At 42.1% G+C, this 11921-nt stretch overlaps 1 protein-coding gene across 1 annotated transcript in view; it reads left to right on the top strand.

Moving 5' to 3' along the window:
• Positions 1–9859, top strand: part of LOC121012749 (phospholipid-transporting ATPase IB) — a 651500-nt gene extending 641641 nt beyond the window's left edge. Inside the window, exon 38 of the mRNA XM_040448057.1 lies at positions 9357–9859. The gene's annotated coding sequence lies outside the window, so the exon portion shown is untranslated. The remainder of the gene's footprint in view (positions 1–9356) is intronic.
• Positions 9860–11921: the final 2062 nt, after the last annotated feature.

Consider the following 11921-nt stretch of genomic DNA (forward strand, 5'->3'; position numbering starts at 1 on the left):
TGGTCTTAAGGTTTTGAAAACAAACATCTCTCTTGTTGCTTTTAAATTTCTCATCTTTCATCCTCCTCTTTTTCCTTGTAATTGATATACTGACTCTCAGAAAAGTAATTTCCATATTTTAAATTCTTTTTTTTCCCTCATCTGTCATTAACTTTAAACATTTGACGTACTTTTCTCCCTCCCCCATCCTCACCCCTAACTCCAGAGTTTTAATGAACCATTTTTCCCGTTGATTTTGGTATTTACTACTGATATCTTTTCTTTTTGGAAATACAGAGTTACAAACCATCCAGGACTTCTTCCAACAATGCTGGAATATCTGAAAGGGTGGCATAAACAAAATCAACCTGGCATCCAAATCCTACAGCAAATATCTGCAAATCATGTAACTGATAAGAGCCTAGTATCCAGAGTGTATATATGCAAATCAACAACAGACAAGTGACCCAATTCAAAATCAGGCAAAGGGCTTGAACAGACGTTTTCTCCCACAACCAACAAACGCACGAAGAGATACTCAATATCATTAGTCATTAGGGAAATGCACATCAAAATCACAGTGAGATACCATGTCATACCCGCTAGGACGGCAATAATAAAAATAATAATAATCAGGAAATAACAAGGATTAGAGAGAATGTAGAGAAATGGGAACCCTTGCACCCTACTAGTAGGAATATAAAATGGTGCAACCACAGTGCAAGGCAGTTTGACAGTTACTCAAAAAGTTAGACATAGAGTTACCATATGACCCTGCAATTCCATTCCTATGTATATATATCCAAAAGAAGTGAAAGCATACGTCCCTGTATATATTTGTACATAAATGCTCATGGCAGCCATATTCATAATAGCCGACAAGTGGAAACAATCCAACGTCCATCAACTGGTGAGCAGGTAAACAGCTTGTGGTATATCCATGTGATTGGAATATTATTAAGTCACAAAAGGTAGAAAGAACTGATCCGTGCTACAACATGAATGAATCTTGAAAGTATTATGCTAAGTGAAAGAAGCCAGACAGAAAAGGTACATATTGCATGACTCCATTTATAGGAAATGTCCAGAATAGGCAAATCCAGAGAAACAGAAAGAAGATGAGTGGTTGCCAGGGGCTACGGGGGAGGGAAGAAGGAGAGTGACTGCTTAATGGGGTTTCCTGTAAGGTTGAAAACGTTCCAGAACTAGATGTGAGCGATAGTTGCGCAACATCGTGAGTGCGCTCAACGTCACTAATGGTAAAAGTTACGTTATGTGTATTTTACCACAATAAGAATCCAGAACTGAAAGAAAAAGCCTGTGCCCATGAAACTAGCTATCTGCCCATGACGTCACCTGAAGGCTCTGAAGCAGGTTCACCAGTTTTAAGTCTCTGTTCTCTTAGAAATGAATAGTGCTGAAAGATAATCAGTTAAGGAGTCCTGTGACACAGCCGGGTACTTCTGAGTAGAATTCTGAGCCCCTAGGTTAATGTTGCAAATCCTTTGTTAGAGACTGACTTATATCCCCACCCACATTCATAGGCTGAAGCCCTCATCCCCAGTGTGACTGTCTTTAGAGACAGGGCCTTTAGGGAGATGATAAAAGGTCACAGGAGAATGGGCCCTAATCCAATAGGACTGGTACTGGTGTCCTTATGAAAAAAGGAAGAGACCCCAGGGATGGGTGTGCACAGAGGCACGACCGTGTGAAGACATGGCAAGGAGGCGGCCATCTGCAAGCCGAGGAGAGAGGCCTTGGGTAAAAAACAATCTCGCCAGCGCTCGAGCTCAAACTTCCAGCCTCCAGAACTGTGAGAAACACTTTTCTGTCGTTTAAGCCTCCCAGTGTGTGCTATTTTGTTGACGCAGGAGAGCAGACTGGTGTACTGTGTTCTGCCCAGTCCCTTCAGCCTAGAACACCAGGGATGCCCTAAGACAACCGCGAGGGCCTCCTGAAAACGCAAGGCAGCTTGGGTCCGAGCTCTACCTACGGACCAGAGAGGAATGACTTGTGACAGGGATACGCCTTAAAAACAGTGTGAGAAAACCGCAGGTCCATCTAGAATAAGACTCAGTAAATGCGTGCTGATTCAAAATGGTAGGAAGATAGAGTCCGACTCTTCGCCACAGTGGATTATCACACAGATCTGGTTTCAGTTTACCCCCAGAACCCTTTATTTGTGTCTCTACTGATGTAACTGGAATTATGGTTCCTTTGGTCTTCCTTTCTAGGTCGTGAATCCTTGAAGGCAGAAGTCAAATCGTACTCACCTTTGAGTTCCCACCGTGGTGGGTGTGGAATAGGCTCAGTCTACCCAGTCAATAAACGTTTACCGAGCGTGTGTGTGTGCCAGGCACAAAAATACTCGATATTGAACTGAAGCGTTAATTGTAAGGAATTTTGAACCTTACCTAAAAAGTAAAGGCGTCCTGAGTACAGAAACTCGGATATGAAGTATCTGGGAAGATTAGGCTAAAGAGAAGTGGTGCTCAGGTGAAAATCGTGGCGCAGTGAGTTCAGAGGGAGAGAATTCCCAGCCAGAGACTCGCGTGGCCTCACCTACGCAGACCTTTATTCGAGACTTAAGATGAGAGACATTTTGCAACGAGAGAATATGCAAGAAAGGGCAAGCTGTGCTTGGATGTCACCACGTGAAAATCGACGCGTAAGCCGCCCACGGGGTTGGTGCCAGCAGTCTTCACGGGTGGCAAGAGTAGCTCTGTTGTGCTGCCGTCGGTGGTCTTGACGTTGCCTCGGTGCCAGGTTTGGTTGGGGCGGTGACGGCCCCAGCACCTGCTGCAGACGCGAGGGTCATCGCTTCTGTCCTCTGCGTCTGAGAGCCAGCGGTGGCAGGAGGAAACGGCACCAGCCTCGGGGTCACCAGAAGAACGAGTTTGAGAAGGGGACGCTCTGCGGGGGGATTCTCACAACTAAGAAGAATCTCTGGGTCCCGTGCGGCTCCTCCCTGCAGAGCAAGAGAGGGTGAAGAAACGTCTAATCTCGTTATGTAGCCCAGAATTCTGTCGTTTCATGTCCAGGCTAAGAAACTAGATTCCTTGAATATAATTTCCTATTATTTATGAAAATAATTCAGGAGGCACTTTGGATCACAGGTTCCTTGGGATTGCACGTTATTAAGATCATCGTTTTTATGACCGGGTCATAGGAGGAAAAAAAAAAAGCCCATTTATCCTGGGTGTTTAGATTTGATGTAAATAGGAATTTGCTTCATCAAAGCTGCTTCACCAGTCTCCTGGTAAAAACATAAAAAGATAAAAGGACCACTGTGCTGCTTATTTTAGCAGAAACGGAACGATGGAATTCACAGCGCAGCCTCCCGGTAATTATCCTTGTCCAAAGACTTTAACTTTTCTAAACCAAGCCCTCCCCCGTTTTATGGCTTCGACCTTCTTTTTGTACCTTTTGAATTCGTAAGAGATTTTCTTTGGCTTTTGCAAGAAGTCAATCTCTCAGGAAACAATTGAATTAAACTTCCTATTTGTTTAAAAGTCCTTGGGCAGTGGCTCACATCTGCATTTCCTCAAAATGTCTCCATTGGAAGAATAAAGAAAGAATGTTCTGCATTGTGTAGTATTCAAATGAGCAGAAAAATGTGTAATGAGTTCCATATCCTACAAATGTTAGCGTCCTGATAACACCTTAAGACTTGTTAAGTATTTCAGACCATTTCACAGCCTTACAAAACTCAAACATTTCTTGCTGGATATTGTAAGTTCTTACGTAATGTAACAGGTGCCTGGAGAGTCTCCAGTTTACTAGCCTTCATTTCTTAATTAGAAAGAAAGTGTTGTTTTCCTTTTAATGTTTTCATATTAGAAAATATACTTGAATAGCTATAAGACCGAAGCCCAATCAGTTAATAACTACTATTTATTGAGCGTCTGGTATTGAGTGTCAAATATTGTGCTAAATTCTTCGATATCATTATAGTGTCTCTTCTAATGAATGTGTTATTAATAAGCTAAAAAAGGTTTAAATTCATCCACTTTTCTAAAATGTCCTAATGAGTTAAAAAAGAAAGCCTATGCAGAATGTCATCCAATTAATTTAATACAAGCATCGTTAGTATTCCTTTCCCAGCTTTTATTTTCAATGAACCAGTTTCTAATGTTACACACATGAGACGAAATGTCTTAGAAAAAATGCACAAATCTCTGGCATTCTTAATTTGTTACCAATTTCCGTTTTGGCGCACGGTGGTTAGCTTTTATAAGGTGCGCATATTTTCAGTTATTTTATTTCTGGAAGTAGGTCAGTTTACTTTGGAGATATGAAGCCCGGAAGAAAATACTAGAAAAATAGAAAGTGGAAAAGCACAGGAAGGTCTAAGATGATGAGGATATTCTGCCTAAAGAAAATAAGGTGAAGGAGGTAGTTTCAAAATCCTTTCAGTGTGAAGGATTATTTCAGGAGGGCACTTAAACCTCCCGTACAGAGAAGACAGACGGGAGGAGGTGATCTTTAAAGAGCGCTCTCTAGCCAGTGTGGATGAAGAGGCTACAATGCAGATGATGAAGGAGGTAGTAGAAACTACCCCTATTTCCTTAGGAACCTGTTCAATAAACTGTAGCCTTGGAAGGAGGAGGGGTGTCTCAGGAAAACTGTGCCAATGGACACAGCCAGGACTAGTCAAAGTCTTGAGCTAGTATTCCTTGAATCTGACCATGCCGCGTAAAATTCTTAGACTTACGATAAAGGAAACAGCAAACAAGGTTCATATTTGTTCTTTTGACATTGATCAAACTCCCTGACTTCCTCAAGCCAGTAAAATATTTTAAAACCAGCGGCATTTGGGTGGCTCGGTCGATTAAGTGTCCGACTCTTGATTTGGACTCAGGTCATGATCTCACCGTTCATGAGCCGGAGGAGCCCTGTGTTGGGCTCTGCGCTGACAGCGTGGAGCCTGCTTGGGATTCTCTCTCTCCTTCCCTTTCTCTCAAAATATATAAATAAACTTAAAGAAATAGATTTTATTTTTTTTTCAACGTTTTATTTATTTTTTTTTGGGGGGGACAGAGAGAGACAGAGCATGAACGGGGGAGGGGCAGAGAGAGAGGGAGACACAGAATCGGAAACAGGCTCCAGGCTCTGAGCCATCAGCCCAGAGCCCGACGCGGGGCTCGAACTCCCGGACCGCGAGATCGTGACCTGGCTGAAGTCGGACGCTTAACCGACTGCGCCACCCAGGCGCCCCAAGAAATAGATTTTAAAACAAGACAGGAATGTTGCGTCTATTAATGTATCTGGTATCCCCTTCTGATAATATTTTAAGGTTCTGGGATAATATGCATTTTAGTGCTTCTGGGAGCGAGAGGAAAGGGGGAGTGGGAGGTGACGGGCTGCCTGGGGGTTACCTTGAGACCTAGACCCGTCTGCAGAAGTCACACGGTTCCAACACTCAAAAGGCATCCGGGGTGAGTTTCAGATGTAGGTAATTTACATTTATAGACTGGGTCAAGCAAATTCGACAGTTTAAGTGAGCACTGAATGAATGGGAACATAAATATGTTGGGGCCAATAAATGGTCATATTTATAGAGTGCAGTAAAAGCCATATCTCTCACTCCACTTGGAGAAATCCTGCCAACTGGATTTGGATTGAATGCAGTGGTCATGATATTGAGTGCTAAAACCACAGGAGAGGTGAACTCAGCTCTTTAAACTGAACTTTCAACTTCTGTAGTACTATTTCAGGTGCGCTTGAATATTCAATATCCTCTTGGTAGAGAAGGAATAATAAGTCCAAAGACACAGGAGACAAAACAAAACAAAAAACACAGCCAAACAAACAGGCAAAAACAAAAAAGAAAACCAAAGACACACTTCCTTTGAAACTCATTCATACATTTCCAGAATCTAAACGGGGCCGCCAAACCCTACCTAATTTTGGAGAAAATATAATCCATATGTTGCCTGATAGGAAGAGAAGGATTAAGCCAGCCTCCAAGTAATAAAAAAAATGGGTAACTGTTTCCAAGAAACAGCACTCACCGCTGTTTTCTTCATTATGGTGAGTCCTGTTTTGGTAGTCTTGGAAGTGACCCTGAAGATCAGGGCTTGGTTTACTTTCAAGTCTGAGCATCGGAATCGATTTAGCCTCCCCAGTACAAGAGGCACAGCCCCCCACTTGTCGAGTTCCTGCCCGAGGAGCAGAGGGCTCTGCCCCACGCTGGTATTACAGGGGCTGAGTCATGAACGCAGGGCAAGCTCACTAAACCGAAGATTCTTTTTTAAAACACAAGCAGAGAAGTCCAAGAGCAGTCTCCTCACCCTTTCCACGTGTCACGGAAAGTGAACGCTGCCTCTCTATGGCAGCGTTTCGACGCTCTTTGCCATGTCTCCAGCTCACTGGATAGTCCAAGATTCGAGGATAATGAAAACTTGGAATTCTGATAAATGACACACTAAATCTTTGAACTCCTTTAATTCACGTTCGTTGTGTTAAGTTTCACAAGTGGCTGTAGGTTTCCGCAAACTCTGGTACTTGACTGTTTTGTCCCTAGGATGTAGGTTAAGCGGCGTAAGAGCTGTTGTTTTTAACTGAATGATGACATCATGCCATGTCTAGTTGACTAAAGTAAGAAATCCGGGAGGTCCTTCTTTTCAGTTTTGACTTGCAAGTAATTTCACACTTGGAGAATGGTCTGCGAGGGTATGAATCACACAGAGAACACTTGGGTACCCCTTTACCACAGTCACCAATTGTTACCATTTGGGAAATGTGTTTTATGTCCAAACAATTGCCTCCTAAAAATGGCTTCATCCTCCTCCTCCTTCTGATTTGGGACTCTCTGACCTACAGATATGAGAGAAAGGACCAATAGTACTAATTGTACCTTACTTGTCAGAACAACACCAGAACCATTTTCTTTTGCTGGTCATTGATTTATACTCCCTCCCCACCCCACCCCCACCCCCGGTTGTCAACAAATTATTAAATCCAAATCATACGCTTGTAAAAATGCATTACTTGGGTAGCCCTCTCCTAACAGCTTGGCTGACTTTACATGTATTACAATGCTAAGCATTGAAGAATATAATTTCAAGCCTCTCAAAACAGAGAAAAATATATGCAATCCCTAAACTTCCCAAGACTTCATGTCTTTGGCTCTTGCACTCCATCTTCTGGCTAAAAGCTGGCTGTGAGATAGTGGAGTTGAACACACCAACCGTTATAAGCAATTGTGGCACTAGATGTAAATGAAAGAGAAGCATTAATATTATACCAGCAAAAATGTACTAAGTCCACAGGAAAAGGAGTAATACACAAGATCAGACAGATGACTGCCGCTGAAATGACACCCCTTGCTTACCTGGAATGTCAATCTGAAAGCCTATGCCCAGGTTTTATGGCCCAGTGGGTGATAGGTAGGGGAGAATGACTGGGGATAGAGTTTGGGAGGCCAGGCATGGGGAGCCATCAGCTGGTCGTCATGATCTTACTTTAAATTTTAGGTAACCTTTCTCCAAGTCACTGCTTCTAAATCCCTTTGAAGGCAAGGACTGAGTCCATTTTACCTTTCCATCACCCTAGACTGTAGACTTTCTCGTCGAATGAGTGAAGAATGAGAAACGAATTTCTTTGCTTCTGTTTAACACATGCAGGCGTGCTGTTGAGGTTTTAACCTGAAATACAAAGATTAAAGTAATGAACGATTACAGCACACAACAGCAAAATATCTAGGAACTAATAGTTTTCTGTAGCCCCAAATCATACGTGTCTATTTAGTCAGATTTTCAATTTCAATCCAAACTATTTGCAGAAATAATCTACTTAGAATCCTCATTTTAGACTTGGAACGGGTTATAAAAACTACATACTTTACATCAAAAATCAGTAAGTTATCCATTTGGCTTTGAAATATTATCATAAATCACTCTGCAGATTCCCTTTAAAGATGCCATACTCTTTGAAAGCCTGTTCTAGGTTTGATCATATTTGCAACATATCCTTAAAACAGGCAAAATAATTGTCATGCGCCAGAGTACCAACAGTCACACCAGAGTGAGACATGGAGATTTTGGTTATCTGAGGCAACATGGACACAGCCTTTCCTGCAACATTACATTGAAATCTCCAAGGGACCAGATCTTTTTTGCACAAACATTCCCCATTCTTAACTTCCTGTCTGCTTAGACTCAAGAAGACTTGCTGGTAAGTTTCACTCCGGGTTAAACTATAATGCAACTATAGTATAATTTCCAAAGGGAAGGTAAAAATAGTAGAAAATAGTAGCTATTTATTGAAGACCTATTGTGTGCCTTAGATTGTTTATATACATTGTCTCATTTAATCTTCCCAAACCCATTTGGGAGCAAAGTTACCCAGCACCTCCAGCTGAAATCTGCCATTTGCCTGTAGCTTCCACTTTGGAAGCCGGCGTCAACATCTCCAGCATCCCTGAACTTGTGCGTGACCAGTGGTCACAATGGTCAACTGCTCGCATAGGCTACCATCATATCTAATCCTTATAACATGTTTGTAGAAATACAGACGTGGTGTGACATTGGGATTCATTTTTACTATTGAAATACAGCATTTACTTTCAAATATAGGTTAAGTGTGGACTGAAAATCTCTTTGGGGCATTTAGAGTTTGGAATTCTATCAGTCAATTGAAGTATGAATCTGTGTGTATTATAGCAAGACTATGACAAGTGTGGAAGGCAGAAAGGTTATTTAAAAGAAGGCATGTTCGCTTCAAGACACATTGTTTTTTGAGTCAACAAATGTTCATGCAAATTGAAATGATAATATGAGGCAGACGAATAAGGATTATCAATTATATCATAACTGTAGACTTTTGTAGAATTGTTTTTGTGTATTAGTATTCTTGACATTAAATAAAGTGACAAGTAAGAACTGTATTCATTTTTTCTTCAATTCCATGTAAGCCATGATCCCTTTAAGGAAAAATACTATTCAGAATTTCTTTTCATGCATGCTTTAGAATCAGGTGGTTAACCTTGCCACTAAAAATTTCACAGGAAAAACTCCCAAATCACTCTACAGCAACATTCAGGATAAATCATCTCTGATCTACACATAATAAAGACTAAAGGAAGAAGAATAGAATATTTACTTAAAAATGAGCTGCTCAAATCCTTTGCTTCTATACCAAAGGTGAAAATGGGTTCTATCTAGTATCGTAAAAATGTAGGTAGCTACCAGAAATCTAGCCGCTTTGGAAGTTTGGAATTCCAAAAAAAAAAGTGAAGAAATTATTGTTTCTTGCCCAGAATGTTGAATTTATAACATGTAACTGATAAAATCTTAGTAATAAATCTTGTTAATGTAGTATGTTGACTGAAAAAAAAAATGACTCTAATTCTCTACCCCAACATCTATTCGTAGCCTTTGCAATGGGTCTTTGGAGACCTTCCCTTGAAGAGGTGGAATCTATCTTCCCACTCTGAATCTGGGCAGCTTTGTGGTTTACTTTAGCCAACAGAACGCAGCAAAAAGACTGATGTGCCGGTTCTGAGCCTAATCTCTGGCGGTCTCACTGGTTTGCACGCTTCTGCTCGCACTCTTTGAACCCTGCTGCGCCCTGAGAACGAGCTCAAAGTTCTACTGGAGTAGGAGAGACCATTCGGAGCAGAGACTGTGATGGCATCTTAAACCAGTCAGCCCCCCGCTGACCTGTGAGGTGACTGCAGCCAGGCGAGTGAGCAGACTGGAACCTAGCTGAGATCCTCTGGGATCTCAGAGCAAAAACAACCACCCAGCTGACCAGACGGAATGCTGAAAGATGAATGTTTATTATCGGATGCCAATGAAGTTTTGCAGTTACTATATGCCATGGAAGTTTGTGGTCGCCCAGCCCTATTGTGACAATAAATAACTGATACAGTTAATGGCTACTTTTTTTTTTTTTTTAAGAACATTTCAGGCTTATTCTTTTATTCCAGAAATCCATGTTAAGACGGTGATATTTGGCTTTGGCTTCCGTGACTTTACCACCTGACCATTAAAAATTCAACCCAAAGCATGGATTCGGTGCTTCTCCGTGAGTTAAGAATGATCATCTCCAGTTTAGAACTTAAAAAACACACACGCACACAACTGAGGGTTTGGAAGATTTCCCAGGTCCAAAGCAGATCTATCTGCCTCCAGAACCATGTTCTGGAGTTATAGAGCTACATTCTCTGATACAGTCTCTGGGATGAGCTCTGGCAAGAATGGAGTTGGTCACTTACAGGAAGTCATCCTACGGCCTGATGGACAATTTATTCTGGGTAGGAAATGAAGAGGGTCCATTCCATTTGGAAACTGATATCTGTGCATGAAAGCCAATTTGATTGTCTGGGAAAAGACTCTGGATGGAAGGAAATGTTGGTAATCCCACCCCAGACCCGCACAGGTACTCAGTAAAAGTGTACTGAGTTCATGAAAGTTACTTATCAATGAAATATGCTTTGCGGCTTAAAGAAAGGAAATCTGTTCAAATTAGGATTTTATGTGGCAGTCCTCTCTATTATTCTTCTGATGCATTCACTCTAAAATTAGGAAAGAATAATTATTTGACCATATGCTTTGTTAGTCGGCCACCTTCCTCTGATTAGACTAAGCTGACATCTGAAGAAAGGTGTTGGGAATTGAAGCAGTGTGAGAAAGACACAAAGGAACAAACTCTCTTGTGAGTAAATACTTGAGGGAAAGACAGAACACTGATTGGATAGAGAAGAGGAGTGGTTCTCAAGGTGTTTCCAGGGTCAGCAGCCTCAGCATCATCGGAGAATGTGTTAGAAGTGCCGATGCTCAGGTTTTACCTCGGACCCACGGGATCAGAGCCCTGGAGAGCTTCCATAGACCTTTTAGGTGGTTCTGACGCCCACTGAACGTGAAGAACCACCAGGTAAGGGTCATTCAAAAGGAGCATTTTTCTTCCTTGTACGCTTTCAGTTTGGGTCTTGTGCACAGTCGAGAGATAGAACGGGGCAGCTCTGACACTCCCAGCTCTCTGCTCCCGGAGGAGGCCGGTGGAAGAGTTGCAGTCTCCCTGTTCCTTGCAAGGTCTGTGAACAATGAAAGCGGGCAGGGGAAAGGTAACGGGCAGAGGAGCCCAGTCCTTGTGGCCCCCTGGCTCCGCTCCAGCTTCCCTTACTCCTTAAGCTTAACCCTCTGGCTGCCCCGACAAGGTCAAAGCACCTTGTATGTCATGCAAAAAATATTTCCCAGCAAAGTGCTTTGCCTCCAGCTGTGAAATTGATTAGTGGCCACAAAATCCCTGGGGAAGCGTCTCTGCTGACAGCTGTAGTTGCTATTTGGAAACTGCAGAAGAAAGGAGTTCACGAGGGAGGACAAGATCGTGTATTAGGTACAGGAAAAAAAGTTTTAAAGTATCTTTTCCTCTCGAAGGTAAGCAATGACACACCCAGGAGGGGAAATAATTCTACTTCCTGTATTGGAGTTTTTTGTTGGAATAGCTTAATATTTAGTTGATCGTTACAAAGCTACTTCTGAAATCAGTATCAAGAAAATTAGCTTGTATGTATTTGAGAGCTGTGGAATTAGAAGATGAAAATCAGCCGGTGCACATCCTGGGAAGGCGTGCTCCTTGTGGAACACTTGGCCAGAGTGAACGGTCTCCATGTATCCAGGAACACTGTCTGAAATATGGGAAAACCAAACATGTCTTATCATGACACGTTCAACTCATTACTCAGATCTGGAAATTAAAATACATTGCTCTCCATAAAAGTGAGGTTTTTAAATTTTATTTTATTTATTTAATTTTATTTTGAGAGAGAGAGAATACAATTGGGGGAAGGGCAGAGAAAGAGGGAGAGAGAGAGAGAGAGAGAGAGAGAGAGAGAAAGAATCCCAAGCAGGCTCCATGCCACCATCACAGACCCCCTACATGAGGCTTGAACCCACCAACCTATGAGATCATGACCTGAGTCAAAACCGTGAATT

The sequence above is a fragment of the Herpailurus yagouaroundi genome, unplaced genomic scaffold (genome assembly GCF_014898765.1).
Source record: "Herpailurus yagouaroundi ecotype Mexico unplaced genomic scaffold, PumYag 197, whole genome shotgun sequence".
NCBI classification, from domain to species: domain Eukaryota; kingdom Metazoa; phylum Chordata; class Mammalia; order Carnivora; family Felidae; genus Herpailurus; species Herpailurus yagouaroundi.